This window comes from Lithobates pipiens, unplaced genomic scaffold, assembly GCF_037356315.1.
Source record: "Lithobates pipiens isolate NorthernLeopardFrog02 unplaced genomic scaffold, aLitPip1_a1.2 Scaffold_8, whole genome shotgun sequence".
NCBI classification, from domain to species: Eukaryota; Metazoa; Chordata; class Amphibia; order Anura; family Ranidae; genus Lithobates; species Lithobates pipiens.
In genome coordinates this window covers 299,858,174-299,878,937 of record NW_027507903.1, presented here as the reverse complement: position 1 = coordinate 299,878,937, position 20,764 = coordinate 299,858,174, and positions in this window count along the sequence as shown.

Here is a 20,764-nt window from a genome sequence, read left to right as displayed (position 1 = left end):
CAGAAAGCACCGATAAACAGCAAGGCCTGAAAGAACGAACTGAATAGCAAGCAGACAATAAAAAATGCCTTTCAAAGTGTACTATACCAAGATATAGTCCACAATGAGAAAGCACCGATAAACAGCAAGGCCTGAAAGAACGAACTGAATAGCAGAAGCAAGCAGACAATAAAAAATGCCTTTCAAAGTGTACTATACCAAGATATAGTCCACAATGAGAAACAAATACTTAATGACTGCACGCACTGATTATCAGATACGCGAAGACAAGCAGAAAGAAGAGCAGTAGCGATCAGAATCACTAATGTGAAAAGCGCGAATCGTCTCTCCCCAAACTTCTACTAACACGAGATCAGCAGAAGGAGCCCAAAGGGTGCCGGACGTGGTGCTGAACTTCCCTTTTCTAGTCCCGCTGTACACGGCTTACGTCACCGCGTTCTTGGCAACCGCAAAATCCGACAACTTGGTCCAACCGTGTGTATGCCACAGTTTCGGACTAAATCCGTAGGACAAAATCAGTCGGACAAAATCCAACGGATTTGGTTGGCAGAATGTCCAACCGTGTGTACGGGGGCTAAGAGCAGGTTGGGGTAAGAAGGGGGGGGGCGGCTCGCATGGTCATTTACCCAAATTCTGTAATTGCCCATATTGGTAACAAAGACATCAGTATAGATACAGTGTTGTAAATCTGAGTTGGTTGGTTAGCTATGAGAGAGAGAGAGAGCTTCCTCTCGTTAAAATGAGATAATGGTCTTGTAGGACACTGACGAACGAAATGAGGACCAAGCCGCCCAAGTAAGGTTGTGTCGGGCCGAGGTACCCCTTTCTATGTGCGTAAGTTCTTCCATAAGATGCACCTCATTCACTTTTTGGATCCACAATTTCATGGAAGGGATAGAAGGTTGGCCCCATAAAGGTAGGAATGAGGGCCTGGGCCACGTTGAGAAGATGGGGAATTAGAGACCTTTTGTATTTGCTGATCGGTCTTTGGGTGGCATGAAAGAGAATAGTCCAGGGGTCCCGGGGAAGGTTGATTTCTGTGATTTGATAGATCAAGGCCAATATTGCTGACCAGTAAGGGCATATAAGTCCACCATATATGAGCGTGGGTGGCAACTTCTCCACATTGTCTCCAGCAGCTTGAAGAATTTGAGGGATACATGCGATGAAGTTTTGCAGGGGTATGATGCCATCTGGAGAGAAGTTTGTAGTTTGTTTCAGCCATTGAAGAGGCAAGGGATGAGACGTGTACGGGTTGAAGCACTTTGTCTTTTTTCTTATCCGGTAGGGGCAAGGCAAGGTCAGATTCCCATTTGGAAAGGAAGGCTTGTATTGAGGAGTTTGATGTTCAACCAGGGCTTTATAGAATTGAGAGATCGTATGTTCCAGAGGATCCACAAAACTGAAGATTGACTTTATACTGTTGAGTTCCTGTAAGGAGTGCAGTGGTTGGGGAAGCGCTTGTATGAACCTGTGCAGTTGGTTGTATCGCCATCTGTCCATAAATGTTACAGGTTTAGTTCCCAGAACAACTTGCAACGGTTTCAGGGCCTTGGAAGCAAGTACCTGATGAAGCAGCAGGGGTTCATCTGGGGACCACATTCGAAATCTGGCATCGTTTCCCTGGTACAAAGTATTCGTGGTTCAAAAGAGGCATTAATGGGGAGTTAAAAGGCCAGGAAAATTTCTTGTGGAGATAGTCCCAAATGGTCAGGGAAGAGGTGGTTAAAGGTGATGTGTGGGTGGATAGTTTCCTTGCTGATCAGGGAATCCATGGAGTGGTGGACAGGTCAGAGTCACTTAGAGAGTGTTCAAGCTGTACCCAGAGTTTGGACGTGGAGGCGTATTTCCAGTCTGCAACACGAGTTGCTGTTTTGCTGAATAAAAGCCAATTTTATTTTACTGGACTGCCTCTGAGCCAGCTCTTCACCCCTCTGATCCCCTACAATATATATATATATATATATATATATATATATATATATATATAATACATACACACACACACACACTGTATATAGTTTAGCTAGATCTCACTGCAGACTGTTGGTGTACTGGCGTACTATTGCTAATATACTTCAGCCAGGCAGGCGAGACAGTTAGATAGCTGCAGCATATTGTGTGTGTGTGTGTGTGTGTATATATATACATCCCAGAGATTTTATATATAAATTATTTTTTCTCTCTCTCTCTTTTTAGGTTATATATGATATGTCATTATATACCTGACTAGGCTATTGCCTGAGTGCATGCTCAAAGACACTTTCAGCCAGGCAGGTGACTCACTGAGCTGCCAAGCTTATACCTTACTGTAGGCCCATTCCTGGTGTACTGTTTTTATTAAACTTCAGGCGTTGTTTTGCTAATCTAATTGTATAGTATGTCTGGAAGGCCACCAAGGAGAGGCAGATGCTCACAGGCCACTAAAAGAGGGCAAGCAGGCTCTGTGTCTACAACAAATAGTGCTGGTCGTGGACACGGCGCATCTTCAGCACGTCGTCGTGGGGCACGCTTGTCCTTTTTTCGGGAGCTGGCCGTGTTGAGCCACAACATGCAGAAGAGTTGGTAGAGTGGATGACCAAGCCATCCTCATCCTCTCTCACCCAGGCTCGGGGTACTTTATCTGCTAAAGCAGCTGCCAAAGCAGCCTCTTCCCTCGGCTCAATGGCATCAGTCACTCCTTCCCTAGCCCCATGTCCTGAGGAGTCCCCAAACTGTTTGACCAGTGTTGGGTACATGCTGCAGGAGGATGCACAGCGTTTTGAGGGCTCTGATAGTGGTACCCAGCTTGAGGAAGGCAGTTGCGTGAGCCCAGAGAGAAGGGGTGCCCATGAAGGACAGAAAAATGGCAGTCATGTTCCCCCAGCTGCAGCATACTGCCAGGTTTGCTCCAGTGACGAGGAGGGAGGGGATGAGGAGGTCACTGACTCTACATGGGTGCCTGAGAGGAGGAGGAGGCACATCTCCATGAGGCAGGATGCCCTCCAGGGGCCAGCTTAAGGGCAGCCAACCGACTGCATCACACCACAGAGCTCCACCTGTGCAGGACGCTGCTATCTCTGAGCATTATTCCAAAAGTTCTTTGGTGTGGGCCTTTTTTGAGACGTGTGCAGCAGATCGCACCATTGCTATTTGCAACATATGTCTGAAGAGTATCTCGCTTGGCCAAAACAGCAGCCGCTTGGGCACGACATGCTTGACCAGCAGACATCCTGTCAGCTCTGCAGGGGCAGGCTCAGAGGTTGTTGTCGCCACGCCAGCTTAAGCCAGGAATGGTAGTTTGCAACAATGGCACCAACCTCCTCTCTGCCCTCCGACAGGGACACTTCACCCATGTTCCCTGTTTGGCTCATGTCCTTAACTTGGTGGTGCAGCGGTTCTTGGGCAGGTACCCGGGCTTACTGGATGTCCTGAGGCAGGCCAGGAAAGTCTGTGTGCATTTCCGCAGGTCATATAATGCCAGTGGCTGACCTCCAAAAGGAATTTACCCTGCCCAAGAACCGCCTAATCTGTGACATGCCCACCAGGTGGAACTCAGCGTTTTCCATGCTGCAGCAGCTGCACACGCAGCAGAGGGCCATCAATGAGTACCTGTGCAACTATGGCACCAGGACAGGGTCAGGGGAGCTGGGATTTTTTCACCACACCACTGGGCTATGATCAGTGATGCATGCACCGTCCTGTCACCATTTGAGGAGGCCACAAGGATGGTGAGCAGTGACAGTGCATGCATCAGTGACACTATCGCTCTTGTCCACCTGTTGGACCACACACTGCGTGGAATAATGGACAGGGCACTTGAGGCAGGACAGAGGGAGGAAGAGGAGGACTTCATTACCCCTCAAGGCCCCCTTTATCCAGACAGTGTTCCTGCTGGCCCGCCGATCACACAGGAAGAGGAGGAGGAGGATTGTGTCAGCATGGAGGTGGAGCCTAGCACTCAGCAGCAGTCTTCAAGGGATCATTTACAATCCCAAGAAACCCATGGACTTGTACATGGCTGGGCTGCGGATCATGCCGTCCTTAGTGACCCAGAGGACTCCGGACCGAATGCCTCAGCAAACCTACGCTGCATGGCCTCCCTGAGTTCCTTGTTTCACTAAAACCCCAAATTTTCAAAATCCAATTGTCATTGGGACAGAAAGTGAGGTGAAATCTTCTGAATAGGTGCGCACAGACAGCAAAACAAAGGTTACAGAGGTGATAACCCTTCTCTATGTTTTCCAAAAAGCTTAAAAATAGATTTTTTTGGTTGGAGCTACACTTTAAAAATGTACCAATTCAAAATTACAAACAGATTCTACTTAAGAACAAACCTACAGTCTCTGTCTTGTTTGGACCGCATGTATACTGCTGTTCAGAACATATAGAGCCTGGGGGCCTTTCTTTTTTTTAATCTGGGTGAGGGGTTCCCCTTAATATCCAAAGACCCAAAGGGGCTGGTAATGGACTGGGGGGGGGGGGGGGGTAACCATGCCTTTTTCTCAATGATTTTCATCCATATTGCCGGGACCAGAAATTACATTAAAGTCGCAAGCAGTTTTAAATGACTTTTATTCCTTTAGAAATGTAATTTTGTGCAGGGACAGTTCTAAACACGTGCCACTTTATAGGCATAGTATAGACACTCCCCAGGCACAATATTTAAAGGCATATTTCACTTTAATTGTTTTACTTCAAGCATCATTAAAATCACTGCTCCTGAAAAAATGTCAGTTTTTAAAACTTTTTTGTGAATTAATACATGCAATAACTTGCATATTAGCCTTTAAAATTCGCACTTTTGATTTCTCACGTTCGAGACTTTAACGGGTTCGAAAGTTCACGCAAACTATCGGTCCGTTCGCAAGTTTTGGTGCGAACCGAACCGGGGGGTGTTCAGCTCATCCCTAGTGATGATATCAGTGGCTGAGCATGCTCAGATCGCCATCTTGGAAAAGGGCAAGCCAGTAAACTGGCCACAGCAACTGCATCACTTCCTGCCTTTCATGCTCACAGTGTGCTTCCACTGCTGCAGGCATCTTGAAAATGGCAAAAGTCCACAACACAGGAGGAAAGTGCTGACAGAGAAAAGGAGTGAAAAGCATATGGAAAGCAAAGGGAAAATGCTGCCTATAAGAGTGGCACATCTGTACCATGTATAGAACCTGCTGCAGCAAAAAGGACAAAATTTTCCCTGCAATCTTCTTTATTTTATAAACAATGGCTTGGGGCGCCAGTCTCTATGAAGAGGCCACAATTCAGTGCATTCGGAACAAGATTAGAGATCGTTGGGATAAATTCTAGTGTCTGTTTCACAGACTTTGGATAGAAGTAAGAGGTGTGCAAAAATTGGGCTGTGGGTGTTGGTGGTGCCTTCACATCGTAATCCTATAGAGGTACTCTTGATAAAAGCAAGAATTGGCCTTGCTGTCAAAAATTTTAATTATGTGCACCTGTCAAACAGGTGCAGACAAATTGATCATTGGGTGTTAATTGTGCCCATGAAACCTATACCAAAAGATATCTTCCAGATAAAATCAACACCCACAAAGCTAGGCAGCATAGACAGCCTTGCAGAGATTCAAGATCCAAAAAACACTTAATTGGCGACATCGGCATCAGAGGCTTGATCACTGCTGCTAATCCAGGAATTAATAATTTTGATAAATATCAGCTGGTCAATGGAGTCTGTTGACAGATGCGCTCTTTTATTTGTCAAAAACCTCAGAGAGCACTAACTACCCATTTGGAAAGCACGCTGGATGCAGAGCAGCTCAGTTGCATACTGGGCAAGTTATGGCCAGTGGTCTATTCTTATGACCCAGTAACGCAGTGGATCATCAGTTGGAAAGCTCTCCAGGTCTGTTTTCACTCCTGGATAATCTCCCACCATACGATGCAGACATTGCCAATGGGATGTGGAAGCTGACCGCCCTGGGTGCTGAGGATTAAAACTTGAAATGCATCACTGAGGTGGCCCCCTTCTCCACCGCTACTCTTGACCAACAGAAGCCTCAAAAGTAGCTTTTCCATGAGACTCTAACCTATCAGAGTCTGGAAAGGTGTTACATAAATTCCTCTTAAGGCTAGGTTCACACCATAGCGATGCGGGAACGCCGCAAATCCGCGGCGTTTTCCCGCATCGCATGCCTCCCGCCGGCAGTTCACACTGCCCTATGCGGACTGCTGGGAGTGTCAATGAAATCTTAATGACACCCCCAGACCTGTCCGCATATCACAGTGCGATCTGCAAACTCGGACAGGAATCGGATCGCATGGTGTGAACACCCATGCGATCCGATTCTGCTGCGGACCAAAAAAAGGGTCCTGTGCGAGTTTGCGGCGGGTGCGATGCGAATTCAGCCATACTATCTGTATGGCTGAACTCGCATCGCACAGACAGATCGGATGTGATTTGCACTGCAGTGCGGTGTGAATCACATCCGGATCTCTCACCCGCAGCGGTGTGAACCGGACCTTAAGGTGTCCTCAAGTTATTTCATCCTCTGGGAGGACGGGATGAGTTCCGAGACTTTCCCCTTGTAATGGTGGTCAAGGAGGATTACCAACCAATAGTGATCCTTCTCCTTAATGCCACAAATTCTCTGGCCCTTTCGCAGGCTTTGAATAAGGGAGGCCATGCACCACAAGTTTGCAGAGGCTTGAGAAGCAGAGCCCTCGTGGTTACTGAGGATTACAGTTAGTAGTAGGATCTGTAACTGCCTCTTCCCAGCCACGTACTACTCACAAGGGTTCTGGGGATGGAAAAACCATCTCTTGAAGTTTGACGTATGTTTTCCTCTGCTTCAATGCCTCCAAAACTGCCAGAATCCTCCTCCTGCTACCTATCCTTTTGTGTTCTGTGGCATTACAAGTATGGTGTCTGCATAAAGCAGGTCTTGAGAAGAAAGGAAGTCTTCCTCTTTCTCCCACTGCTCTGCCTTAAGTGCCCTGCCCATAATGCCATGTAGAGTCTGCTCCAGCAGGAACTCAAGAGGGATTGTGTCACTAATGCATGCATTGTCACAGCTAAACATCCTTGTTGCCTCCACAAATGGTGATAGTATAAAGCATGCATCGTTTAACAGCAGCCATTGGCGTGGGGGAAAAAAGCTGAGCTGCCTTGAGCCTGTTGTGCCATACTCACACAGGTACTCGTTGACAGCCCTCTGCTACATGGGCAGCCCCTGCAGCATAACCAAAGTTGAGCTGCACTTGGTAGGCATGTCACAAATCAGGCAGTTTATAGGCAGGTGGAATTCTATCTGAATTTCAGCCAGCCGTGTATGGCCTCTTGCACACGATACTTCTGTTTGAGCATCTACGTTTTGAGATTATTTATTTTTTTTCTTTATGTAGTTTCGCTCATATGTGTTCGTGCAATTCTCTCGTAAATTCACGCACAAAAATTTATTCTCGCGTTTTTGTTCTGCACAATATGTAAATATGCATGCATATTTCCATGCACGATGCATAAATTACTGACCAAAAATGCTGATGTTTCTATTTTTTTACTGAAGAATGTACGGCTCATGTTTACATGCTTATGTGCAATAATGGGCTGTATTTTAGCTCAGTAAAAAAAAAAAAAACCTGTACTGAGCTTTTTCAAGCTGCAGTGTGTAAGAGGCCTATGACTGCCTGAAATGGCTACAGACTCTTCTGGCCTGCTTTAGCAGATCTTCCAACCCTGGGTACCCGTTTGAGAAATGCCGTGTCAACTTTCACTGTTGAAGGGCAGAGAGGAGGTTAGTGCCATTATTCCACACCACCGTTCCTGACTCAAGCTGGCGTGGCGTGAACCACCTCTGGGCCTGCCCCTGCAGAGCTTAAAGAATCTTTGCTCCGGTGTGGCTCCCGTCACCTAGATAGACCAGCTGAAGCACTGCATGGCATCTTTTAATCTGACTTATTAAATAGTCCCTTGAATGCTTAGGGGGTACTAGTGGTTTATAGGATAATTCAGCAGAGGGGGGCATGAAGGAGGGGGTGAGCTGACAAATCTTTCATCATCACCACCAGCTGTATGAAGGCATGGCGGCAAAACAAGCTGCAGCACTGAGCCCTGTCCTGCATCCTTCCGAGTTGCAAGAAGTGTGCTGTGAACTAAATAAATCGTCCCTGACCGTGCTTGTTGGACCACGTGTCAGCTGACTGCCTTGCCAAAGATTCCACAACATTGCCTTCCACGTGATGGTACGATGGAGGTGGAATAGCCTTACGTGCAAAGAAATCGTGTCTGGGAACCTGCCATTGCTGTTCAGCACATTGTGCAAATTCATGAAAGGGGACAGAATCCACCAGACAGAAAGGCAGGAGTTGTAAAGCCAGCAGCTTTGACAAGCTGGAATTTGGACGCTAAACACATGGGTGGCAGTGACTCTTTTTTTTTTTTTGCTGCAGCAGCTGGAGCAGAGACATTTGCCTGCTGTACTCTACAGCTGGTGGTGTGCTGCTGGCAGACGTGCTGCATGGACCTGTGACACCCTTTGCTATACCATCATCCCTGTCAGTGGAGGCTGCTGAGAGGTCATAAGATATAGCAGGGGTAGACCTGAAAGGTGAGGAGGAGCAGAATTGCGTCCCTTATATGTGGCCTTAAGGTGCTCTTGCCAAAGAGCTGAGTGTTTGTCAAGCATGTGGTACCCAAATGGCTGGTGTTTTTGCCACACCTGATGTGCTTAAGGCAAAGTTTGCAAATTGCAACAGTGCGATCGGCTGCACACTTGCTACAAAGGACCAAACAGCTGAGCTGTTTTTAAGTGGGCTGGGAGATAACAGTTCCACAATGTGATGGAATAGGATGGCTGCCTCATTGGTGTACCTCGCCCTCACTTTCCTCCTCTGCTCTATACGGCACCCAAGTCGCGTCAGTGACCTCATCATCATCCCCTCCATCATCATCATCCCTGGAGCCAACATGGCAATAAGCTGCGGCTGGGGGAACATGACTGCCAATTGTTGTTTACCAGTGTTCTCCCATCTCTGTAGGCTCACGTTCCTACCTTCCTCTACCTCAGAACAAACATCTGAAACAAGTAATTCCTGTGCATCATCAAGAAGCAATTGGCTGATGCTGTATTCAAATAACTCACCTGACTCCTCCATGCATGATGATGGGGCTATGGTAGTAGTAGCTGTGGACAAGGAGGCAGAATAAGCTGCTCTCGCAGCTGCAGTTGACTGCGCACTAGTCTCCACTTGGGTGATAGAGGATGCGGAGGGTTTAGTAAGCCAGTCCACCACCTCCTCTGCATGCTGTGGCTGGATAGCACACACAACATAACTAAACAGGCGAAGTGGGGCCCTGACTGAGGACTGACCATGTCCACCTTTGCCCGTGGACACGGATGCTGCTGGCCCCCTCACAGTGCTGTGGGAACATCTGCCTTTCCTTGTTGGCCTTCCAGACATGATTGGGGGGGGAGGGGGGTTATAAAAAATGTAATAGACAGGAAAATGTGTTCTTGGATGCACTTTAATCCATGAAAAGTGGTGTTTAGTGCATTTTAACTTGAGTACGCACTAGACAGACGCACTCCACTGACACACTACAATATACTGCACTGACGCACATGGGCGTCCGCAGTAGGGGCAAGGGGGATCAGGTGCCCTCCTCTGTAATCAGGGATCAGGTCTTAAATTAAGCACAGTTGCATCGCTATCGGGGTGCGAGCAGCCCGCACCCGGGTGCCACCCACCAGTGGGGTAACACCATCAAGCTGCGGTCAAGCCCCCCCATCAGTGTAGTGTGTCTGCGGGCTCTCTTCCCTGCTCAGTCCAGCAGAGAACTCGGCATCGCTGTGACAGGAGGAAGGTGAGCTGCCGCCTATCAGTGGTTTCCCTCTCTCACCCCCCCCCCCCTTTCTCCTGTCAGGGACAAGAAACAGCGGCTCTCACCAGGTTCCCCGTCCAGCTTCCTGTTCGCTCCGTTCCTTCCCTATTGGCCATAATTGAGGGCCAATCAAAGAAGACTAGGAGAGGAGAGCATCATGGGACATGTAGTCCCAAAGATTGGTGGCCCCATTTTGCACAGGGAGAATACTACAGCTTTATCAAGAGAGAGATTGAGAGACTGCAGCCTGGAAAAAGCTGAGGGAGAAAGTGCTACAGGACAGAGAATAAGGAGTGTGCTGGGCGGAAGCCAGAGATAGAGCCACACTGCCCAGCACCACCAGAGAGAGAAAAACTGAGCCACTTCCAGGGTACAGACATGCTACACTACTGACCAGAGTCACTCCCGGGGAACCCAGAGTGAGCGATCGTCCAGCCAGAGGGATCACTGCTGTAGTTTCGCTGGGTCTGATAGGAGGGCCTGTTGGCCATTATCCATTACTTATCCTAGGGACTGGACTACGTCTGCAGTCTCTGACCATGATAATGTGATCATGACATTGTCAAAAAGGGGTGGTGCATGGGTGACCCTAAAATGGTGCCCCCCTCTGAAAAAAGTTCTGCGGATGCCCATGCTGACGCACGGTAAGGGATACCTTGTGACTCCAGTCCTGATCAGGTGTTGAAAAAAAAAAATGAAAAAAAGGAGAATACTGCAAACTGGGTCTGTCTTTTATTTATAGTTAACCAGTCCTATCAAGTTGTGGGGGCAGAGCCACAGCCCATTGTATGCTGCTATGATGTGCCAAGAAATAAAGGTAAAGCTCCCAAATGAGACACAGATGGCAAAAAAATAAGTGTTGCCTATAGTTCTTTAACCACTTGACCACTGGGCACTTAAACACCCTTAATAACCAGACCAATTTTCAGCTTTCGGTGCTCTCACATTTTGAATGACAATTACTCAGTCATGCAACACTGGACCTATATGAAATTTTTGTCCTTTTTTTCACACAAATGGAGCTTTCTTTTGGTGGTATTTAATTACCGCTGGGTCTTTTATTTTTTGTGCTATAAAAGAAAAAATACAGAAAATTCTGTAAAAAAATGAATTTTCTTTGTTTCTGTTATAAAATTTAGCAGATTAGTAATTTTTTCTTCATAAATTTTGGCCAAAATTTATACTACTACATATCTTTGGTAAAAATAAGTACAAATTGGTGGATATTATTTGGTCTTTGTGAAAGTTATAGAGTCCACAAGCTATGGCGCCAATATCTGAAAATTGATCACACCTGAAGTACTGATGGCCTATTTGAATTCTTGAGACCCTAACATGCCAGAAAAGTACAAATACCCCCCAAATGACCCCTTTTTGGAAAGAAGACATTCCAAGGTATTTAGTAAGAGGCATGATGAGTTTTTTGAAGTTGTCATTTTTTCCCACAACTCTTTGCAAAATCAAGATTTTTTTTATTTTTTTATTTTTTTCACAAAATTGTCATATTATCAGTTTATTTCTCACACAGCATATGCATACCACAAATTACACCCCCAAAACACATTCTGCTATTACTTCCGAGTACGGCGATACCACATGTGTGAGACTTTTACACAGTGTGGCCACATACAGAGGCCCAACATGCATGGAGCGCCATCAGGCGTTCTGGAGCACCCAGGACAATTCTGACATTTCTCTCCTACATGTAAAAATCATCATTTATTTGCTAAAAAATTACATAGAATCCCAAAACATTATATATATGGTTTTTTTAGCAAACACCCTGGAGAATACAATGGTGGTCGTTGCAATTTTTTATCTCGCATGGTATTTGCGCAGCAATTTTTCGAATGCTTTTTTTTGGAAAAAAAACAGTTTTGTGCTAAAAAAAAAAAAAAAACAGTAAAGTTAGCCCAATTTTTGCATAATGTGAACGATGAAGTTACACCGAGTAAATCGATACCTAACATGTCACTCTTCAAAATTGCACAGGCTCGTGGAATGGCGCCAAACGTCGCTACTTAAAAATCCCCATAGGCAACGATTACATATTTTTTTTACTAGTTATATGTTTTGAGTTACAGAGGAGGTCTAGGGCTAGAATTATTGCTCCCGCTCTAACGTTCGCAGCGATACCTCACATGTGTGGTTTTCATATGTGGGCGGGACTTACGTATGCGTTCGCTTCTGCATGCAAGCACATGGGGACAGGTGCGCTTTAAAAAAAAAAACATTTTATTGTTCATTTTACTTTATTTATTTTAGTTTGACATTTTTTTCCCCAAAATAAATTTTTTGATCACTTTTATTCCTATTACAAGGAATGTAAACATCCCTTGTAATAGGAATATGGCATGACAGGTACTCTTTACAGTGAGATATGGGGTCAATAAGACCCCGCATCTCACCTCTAAGCTGGGAAGCCTGAAAAAAATTAAAATTAAAAAATGTGATCGTATTGGCGAGTCGGTAGAAGCACCGGAGGGGGGGGGTGTCTATGGCTGGGTATTGCAGGGTATCACCGAGTATGGCTGGGTATCTCGGAGTATGGCTGGGTATCGCAGAGTATTGCGTTGCAGAGCATTGCAGGATATTGGAGGGTGTTGCAGAGCATTGCAGAGTGTTGCACGGTATTGGCGGGTGTTGCAGAGCATTGCAGAGTGTTGCAGGGTATTGGTGGGTGTTGCAGAGCATTGGCGGGTGTTGCAGAGCATTGGCGGGTGTTGCAGAGCATTGGCGGGTGTTGCAGAGCGTTGCAGGGTATTGCAGAGTGTTGCAGAGTGTTGCAGAGTAATGCAGAGTATTGCAGAGTATTGCAGAGTGTTGCAGGGTATTGCAGAGTATTGGCAGGGAATTGAGGGGTTAATTTTCGGTGAGCAGCGATGTGGGCACTGCAGATGCAGCCCACATCGCTGCTGACACCGATCTCTTCCCCCTCCGCTGTTCCGATCGGTACAGAGAGGGGGAGGGAGGAACCGGCGTCATAACATGATGCCGGTTTGTTTACAAGTGATCACTCCGTCATTTGACGGAGCGATCACGTGGTAAACGGCCGCTATGAGCGGTCGTTTACCGTGATCCGTGATGCAGGACCCGGCGGTCACGGATGCTCTCGAGTGCGCGCCCCAGGGGGCGCGCGAGAGCGGAATTCTGGGAGGACGTCATATGACGGCCTCCCAGAGTTAAGAAACCGCCCTGTAGCTGTCATTCGGCTATAGGGCGGTTGTTAAGTGGTTAATATCTACTGGGGCCTATTAACTGTATAGGCAATTTTTTATTATTACTAGGTTGGTGCCGATACTAAGCAGCTTGCACGAGTACTTGTGCAAAGGCTCCCATATCTAAAACCAATAATTTTTTTCATGTGGTGCAATTTGTGCCCATACAAAATGAGTGGGCTCAAATCACACTGCAAAGAATCTCATGTGATTTGAACAGGAATGAGGTGTGATTCCTGTCTGAATCATGTGCAGTTTCCCACACTACTGCTATGTGAACCTAAGTTTGTCATAGTGACTTCAGCCTGGGTTCACACAGGAGTGGCTGCATGTAATTCTGACAGGAATCGCACTGCATTCCTGTTCAAATCACATGCAATTCTTTGCTGTGTGGTTTGGCCCTATTCATTTTGTAAGGGCTCAAATTTCACTGCACGAAAAAAGAATAGGTATCAGTAATTAGTAATGGCGAGTACTTGAGGAAAAGTATTGGCACTCGTACACCCTCGAAAAAGAACTGGCATCAGTGCATCCCTAGTTATTACTGCATCTAAGAATATATAAGCAGCATATAAACAGATAAAAATACGCTCACGAGCACTCTGAAAAAGGCATGTCACTATAGATAAAGAAATCTCCCCTCAGAAAAATTGGGGCTTTAGGCTCAAGGAATGTGCAGGAATGATAATATTAAATATATTGTATTTATTAGTATCAAAAAAGTATCTAAAATAAATTAACAGTATAAAACATACATACAAAAGACATGAAAAATGTGGTCTGTGCCCACAAGGCAAAAAAAAACTCAAAATGTGAGTACAACAGGGAAGGCAGTGATGTGACGCCAGAGCGTTGGGGGAGGAGCCTGACGCGGCGGCCGTGAGGGCTGAGAGAGACTGCTATCCACGGTGGTGGAGGAACCAGAAGGAACCAGATGGAAGACCGGGGACACAGCGTGGAGGCCCCTCATTAGGACGATCTGTCTCCCCCCCAGAGCAGGTTGAGACCGTTGTGGAGAGCGGTAGTGGCAGGTGAGAGCGGCCGTACAACCTCCGGACGGGAGATGTAAGCAGGAGATTCAACTGCAGCTGGTGAGAGTAACCCCCCCTCCCTTCCCTCCCTCCCTCTCCCTCCGGGACGAGACAACTTGCACAAAGTGACTTGGACACAGTGAAAAAGTCAGCGGCAGCTGGAGAGGGCAGCTCTCCCCCCTGATAAGGAGGACTGAAGCTGACAGGATAATAGGTGATCCCGTCCCTTATCTGTCGGCTGTGAGACCTGTTGTGTTGTGTATCCATTCCTCTGCCCTCTCTACCTCCCCCTTCTTGGACGCTAAAGCTGTTTGCATGCCTGATAATTAACCCTTGAGATGTTCAAGAGCAAGACAGAACAAGTGCTTGTGAGATATACAGCGAAGGTTAAAAATGCTTATTGGTGACACTAATACACGCACTAATACATGCAGAGACAATGTTCATATAGCAACTGTATTGATATGAATAAATGAGCAAAGTTAAGAACCTGTGGGAGAAAAAAGGACTGTCATTAAATCTTCTCTAGGATATGTGAAGATAAATGAAGTTTTTTTTGTTTTTTGTTTTTTTTCTCCCTGTGCTGCTTTCCTAAAAATACCAGCTTGAAGTAAGTCTCCCCTGGCATATTATCTATGGAATATATATTAATGGATATTAAGCAATAGCTCAATAGCTCAAAAAAAAAAAAAATAGGGGGGAGACGGTTTAAAGAAGTAATCTGCATGAGAGACATACTGAGCTTGAACACATCTGTGGGTAACCCATGAGCACGTATATACATCTATTGCACTCGCATAGAACAGAGTTATCGACTATCAAAGAGAGGTCTCTCCCTTCTTTTTTTGTCTGGAAACATACACAAGGAAAGGAGGAGGGGAAGGAGGAATATATTATAAATCCCAGAGGGATAAGCACACGGGAGAGGGGTAAGCCGGAGGGGGTGTGAGCCCAAAAGAAATAATGAAAGGCCGATCCCAAAAAGTAACAGAACCCAAAACCCCCAGAGAAAGTTTAAATTCAAGTGCAAACGCAAGCTCAATCCAGAAATATTTAACAACTAAAGAAGGGAACACCAGAAGTCCCAGTATGGAAAAAAAAACAGCTCAGGTAAACAAAGGCGCAAGAAAAGAGGCAGCTAAATTAAAGGGGGCCCAAGGAGAAAAGATACAGGAGAACATGGGAATAGAGACGGAGATTACAGAGGAGGAAGATCTGAGGAGTGAATCCCTAATGCCTACTAAGTTGGATATGTTAGCAATGTTCGAGAGAATGGAAAACCTGATAAAAAGTGAGGTCTCCAACGTACGTATGGATTTGGGACATCTGTTAAAAAGGGTAGAAGAGGTAGAAGAGAAAGCGGAGAGACAAACACTGGAGATAGCTGGGCTAAAAACACAAATGAAAGAGCTGCAAAGACAACAGAAAGAATGTTGTTATAAAATGGAGGCGCAAGAAAACCAAAATAGGCGCCAAAATTTGAAGATAAGGGCTATACCAGAGCAAAATGGAGAAGATCTGGAGGAAAAAATGAAGAGGATATTTAACCCCCTACTGGAGAGAGGAGAGGCAGAAAAGATAAAAATTGATAGAGTACACAGAGTGAGGAAACCACCTGGGCTAAAAGAGGACATGCCACGGGATGTGCTTATTAAGTTCCATAAGTACTCAGACAAAGAAAAAATATGGAATAATCTTAGGAAGGGACCTCCTCTACAGTACGAACAAAAGACTTTACAAGTGTTTGCGGACTTATCAGCGGAGACCCTAATAAGAAGAAGAAAGCTCAAACCACTGCTGGATCAACTAAGAGAACTAAACATTAGATATAGCTGGGGATTTCCCGCAGCATTAATAGTACACAGAGATGGGAAGACAGTAAGGTTGAGATTTTTGGAAGATATGCAGGACTTTTGTAAAAACCTACAGATACCAATTCCAAAAGAGTATGAAGGGTTAATAAGAGAGGAGCTACCGGGGGGAGAGGGGGGGTGGCGGGGGGTATAGGGAGGGGGGGGAGGGAAGAAGTAGTAAAAAGGCTGCTCTAAAGTTATGGAAGTACATTGAGGTGGTGGAAGCTGTTTACTGGGGGGGGGGGTGGGGGGGGCTGGGGAAGGGTCTCTCTCTTTAGGGCCCACCCCGGGATCCCAGGACCCGGGGAGGTGCACACGGGGCGCCGGGTTGGGGTCTCCACCTCAAGGGAAGAGGTGCAGACACCAGGACGGGGATATATCCAGGTTGGATGCAAGAGGCCCGGAGATGGGCCATGGGGGGGATGAGGGTGGGGGGGTGGGAGAGGAGGGTGGGGGGGGCGGGGGAGGAGGGGGGGGAGGGAGAGAGGAGAATAACCTATAGCTCAAGATTTCGAGTAAAGGGCACTATTTGGGTTCTAACATGACAATGGTAAACTGTGTGTCGTATAATGTGAGAGGTCTAAATGTAGCTAACAAACGGTTTAAGATACTAAGAGAATTGGAGCAACTTAATGCAGAGATCGTGTTCTTACAGGAAACGCACTTAACCCATGAAAGTAAAATTAGACTGTACTCCCCAAGATACCCGACCTGGTTCTATGGAGACTCAGTCTCAAGTAGAACAAGGGGGGTAGCAGTGGGGATAGGCCGGGATATCCAATTTATAGTAGAGGGCAGGATGGGAGACCCGGAAGGGAGGTTCCTGTTTCTAAAAGGAAAACTATGGGGAATAAAATATACCTTGGCAAATATATATAGCCCGAATAAGAATCCAATAACTTATCTGAGAAAGATACTGGGAAAACTTTGGGAATTTAAGGAGGGGAGGGTGATTGTGGCAGGAGACCTGAATTTTCCGATAAATCCGAGACTGGATAGTTCGTCCCATGCACGGGAGACGGCGAACATGCAGCGAAATGTAATTAAACAATGGATGACCGAATTACAGCTGATAGATGTGTGGAGAATACAACATCCGAAGAAACGAGATTATTCGTTCTACTCCCCCGTGCATGGGACGTACACCAGGATAGATTATTGGCTGGTGGAACATCAGCTATTGGAGGAAGTGGTAGATACGGACATCGGAACTAGGACTCTGTCGGACCACGCGCCTGTAACCATGAGAATTAAAATCCCAGAGGTAAAGAAACCCCCGTTTACCTGGAAACTAAATAAAGATCTATTAGACGTAGAAGGAGAGGAAACAATAAGAAAGGAGCTGCAATTTTTTTTTGCCTCAAATGGGAAGGACGAGATGGCGGAGAACATACTATGGGAGGCCCATAAGGCTTACATAAGAGGAATATATATCTCACTTGGGGCAAAAAGAAAAAAAGAAAGGAATAAAAAGGTAAAGGAATTGAGAGAAGAAATTAGGAGATTAGAATTAAAACACAAAATAGAGAAACAAAATGGAAAGGGACAGATACAGGGGCTACAACGGAATCTAGCTATAAAAAAACTAGAGCTGGAGGAAATAATAGAGCAAGAAGTAAGGAGAGAATATCATAAAATAACGAAAGAGCGATATTTCTTGGGAAACAAGAATGGCAAGAGTTTAGCTAGGATATTGAGGAAAAAGAAAGCAAAAAATTATATCGAGAAAATAATAGATAAAAAAAACGAGATTAAATATAAGACTGAAGATATAGCGGAGGTATTTAGAGAATACTACGAGCAATTATATTGGGTGAGAAAAAAGGAGACAGAGCAGCAAGAGAATATTAGAAAGAGGAAAATCAAAGAATATATAATAAACGCTAAGGTCCCTACACTATCACAGGAAATAGTACAGGAATTGGATTCTCCTATAACAACATCCGAAGTAAACCAAGCAATAAAAGAAACAACAGGAGGGAAAAGCCCGGGCCCGGACGGCTATATAATAGAATATTATAAAAAATTTGGGGAAATTTTGTCACCAAGGTTATGTGCATATTTTAACGGCCTAGATATAAAATACGGACTGGGTAAGGAAGCCTCTCTAGCAATTATCTCCACAATATTGAAAGAAGGGAAGGAAGGTATGATATGTTCAAACTATAGACCAATCTCATTATTAAATACCGACATAAAATTATTCGCAAAAATACTAGCTACTAGAATGAAAAAAATAGTTCCGAACTTGGTCCACCCAGATCAAGTGGGGTTCGTGGGGGGCCGAGAGGGAAGGGATAATGGAGTGAGGACACTATTGCTTCTCCAGAAAGCCCAGGAGAGCAAAATCCCCAGTCTTCTCTTGTCAATAGATGCAGAAAAAGCATTTGACCGAGTAGACTGGGGATTTATGCTGGGCACGTTGAAAGAAATGGGATTTGGTATCCGAATCCTGAGTTGGATAAAGACACTCTATGAGTGCCCAATGGCAGTGGTAAGGGTAAACGGCAACTTGTCTGACCCCTTTAGAATGTACAATGGGACTAGACAGGGTTGCCCACTGTCACCCATACTGTTCGTGTTGACTTTGGAACCACTGCTGGAGACAGTGAGGAAAAATCCCGATATAGGAGGAATTGAGCTGGGGGAAGAGGTTCATAAAGTAGCCGCATTTGCGGACGATGTCCTATTTTATGTGACAAAACCTAGAATCTCCATGCCAAATTTGGTAAAGAGTATCGAGCAATATGGAGATATATCAAATTTTAAAATAAATTTAAAAAAAACAGAGGTTTTAAGTGTCAGCACGAGCAGTGGGGAAGAACAGGATATCAAGGGCAAATTTCCCTTCCTATGGAAAAAGGAAATTAAATATTTAGGTATAAAGCTGGCAGCCTCATTAAAGGAAATCTATGAGATAAACTATATCCCCCTACTGGACGAAGTAAGAGAAGACACAAAAAAAATAATGACGAAACCATTGTCCTGGTTTGGCCGGATAAATGCCCTTAAGATGATCATACAACCAAAAATATTATATAAGTTACAGATGTTACCGATATATATTCCCCCAGTCTACTTTAATACTATTAAACGTCTAATAACCAAGCTCATCTGGAAAAATAAGAAGCCTAGAATAGCCTTAAAGGTATTACAACTGGGAAAAGAGAGGGGAGGTCTAAAAGTACCGGATTTTAAGAAATATTACGAATCTATAGTATTAACACGGGTGGTGGAGTGGACAAAATTAGATAATGAAAAAAGATGGGTGGCAATAGAACACAGCGCTGCAGAGACACGATTAGGAAAGGAAATTTGGATACCCCCAAAACACAGATCACTCGGACCAACAACACTTGCACTCACAAAAAACGTTTTTAGAATATGGGATGGAATTCACAAGCATAATAAGTGGAAATATAACTCTCCACTAATGGCATTAAAAGAAAATAATTTATTTCCACCGGGGAAGAGCACTATGGGAGGACACTGGATTAGAAGAGAAGATATTCAATTGAGACACATAATAAATGCGGGTAAAATAAACACGTTAGAAACACTACAGGAGTACATGGATATAGATGGATGGAGGTACCTCCAGCTCAGACATTTTGTCTCATCATTGCCACAACCACTGAGAAGTGGAACAGACCTTAACGCCTTAGAGCGGATATGTGAGGGGAAAATAATAAGAGTAAATATCTCACAGATATACAAGATGCTGGGAGAAGTGGACGAGACGGAGGTACCTATATATATAAAAAAGTGGGAAGAAGAAATAGGGCCACGAGGGGAGAAACAGAATTTAGAAAAAATCTTACACTTAACACACGGGACATCGAAAAATCTTAATACAATAGAAATGAATTATAAAAGCCTTGCTAGATGGTACAGGACACCAGACAAGATGAGGAGATATCAGGAAGAGCAACTCGGGATGTGCTGGAGAGGGTGTGGACAGCAAGGGACTGCGGCACATATCTGGTGGGAATGCCCAAAAATTAGAAACTACTGGAGAGAAACATTAACTTTAATAAAAATAATAACAGGAACTCAGGTACTAGAAAACCCATGGACATGTCTTTTCCATGGTACAGACACCCCAACTCAAAAGTACAAAGAAGGCCTCATAGGAAACCTAATAAACGTAACAAAGAGCTTGATACCAAAAAACTGGAGACAGGCGGAAGCCCCAAAATTGAGGGAATGGATAGGTAAAGTAGAGGACATGTATAGAATGGAGGGATGGGAAGAGGATGAGGAGAGCGGGGAAAAGAAATTTCGAAAGAAATGGAAGCAATGGAAACTGTTTAAATCAACGAAGAAATATGAAGAGGTAGTAGGGCTATAGGGGGGGGGGGGGGGGGTAGTAGGATGCATATGTATATGTATACTATGTTTTATACTTTTTGTATGGAAAAAATTTAAATAAAGATTAAAAAAAAAAAAAAAAAAAATGTGAGTACAAATGTATGTAATCCAATCGCCAACGCGTTTCAGGGTCCTTAAAGCTCCTTCTTCAGGGAAGGTTTTAACAATCTTAGTACATATGGTCTATAAAACAAAACATACGTTAGAGCATTCATCATCATTTACATATGTAAGACATGGCCTTGGTGGGACAAAGATGAGGGTACTTACAATGCCTTGATTAAAATTGTCAACACACAGCCAGCAATGGGATAAAAACAAACAGTGGAAGTCAGTCAATGAAAGGTGGTGAGTATGTAAAGCAAAGAAAAATGACAGAAAGGCCTCCCCAGCCTTCAGGGTGAATCAAGGGGGTGTGCTGGGATCACCTGGCATGGACAGAGAGGGAAAGGGGCATATATCTCAAGGGGGTGT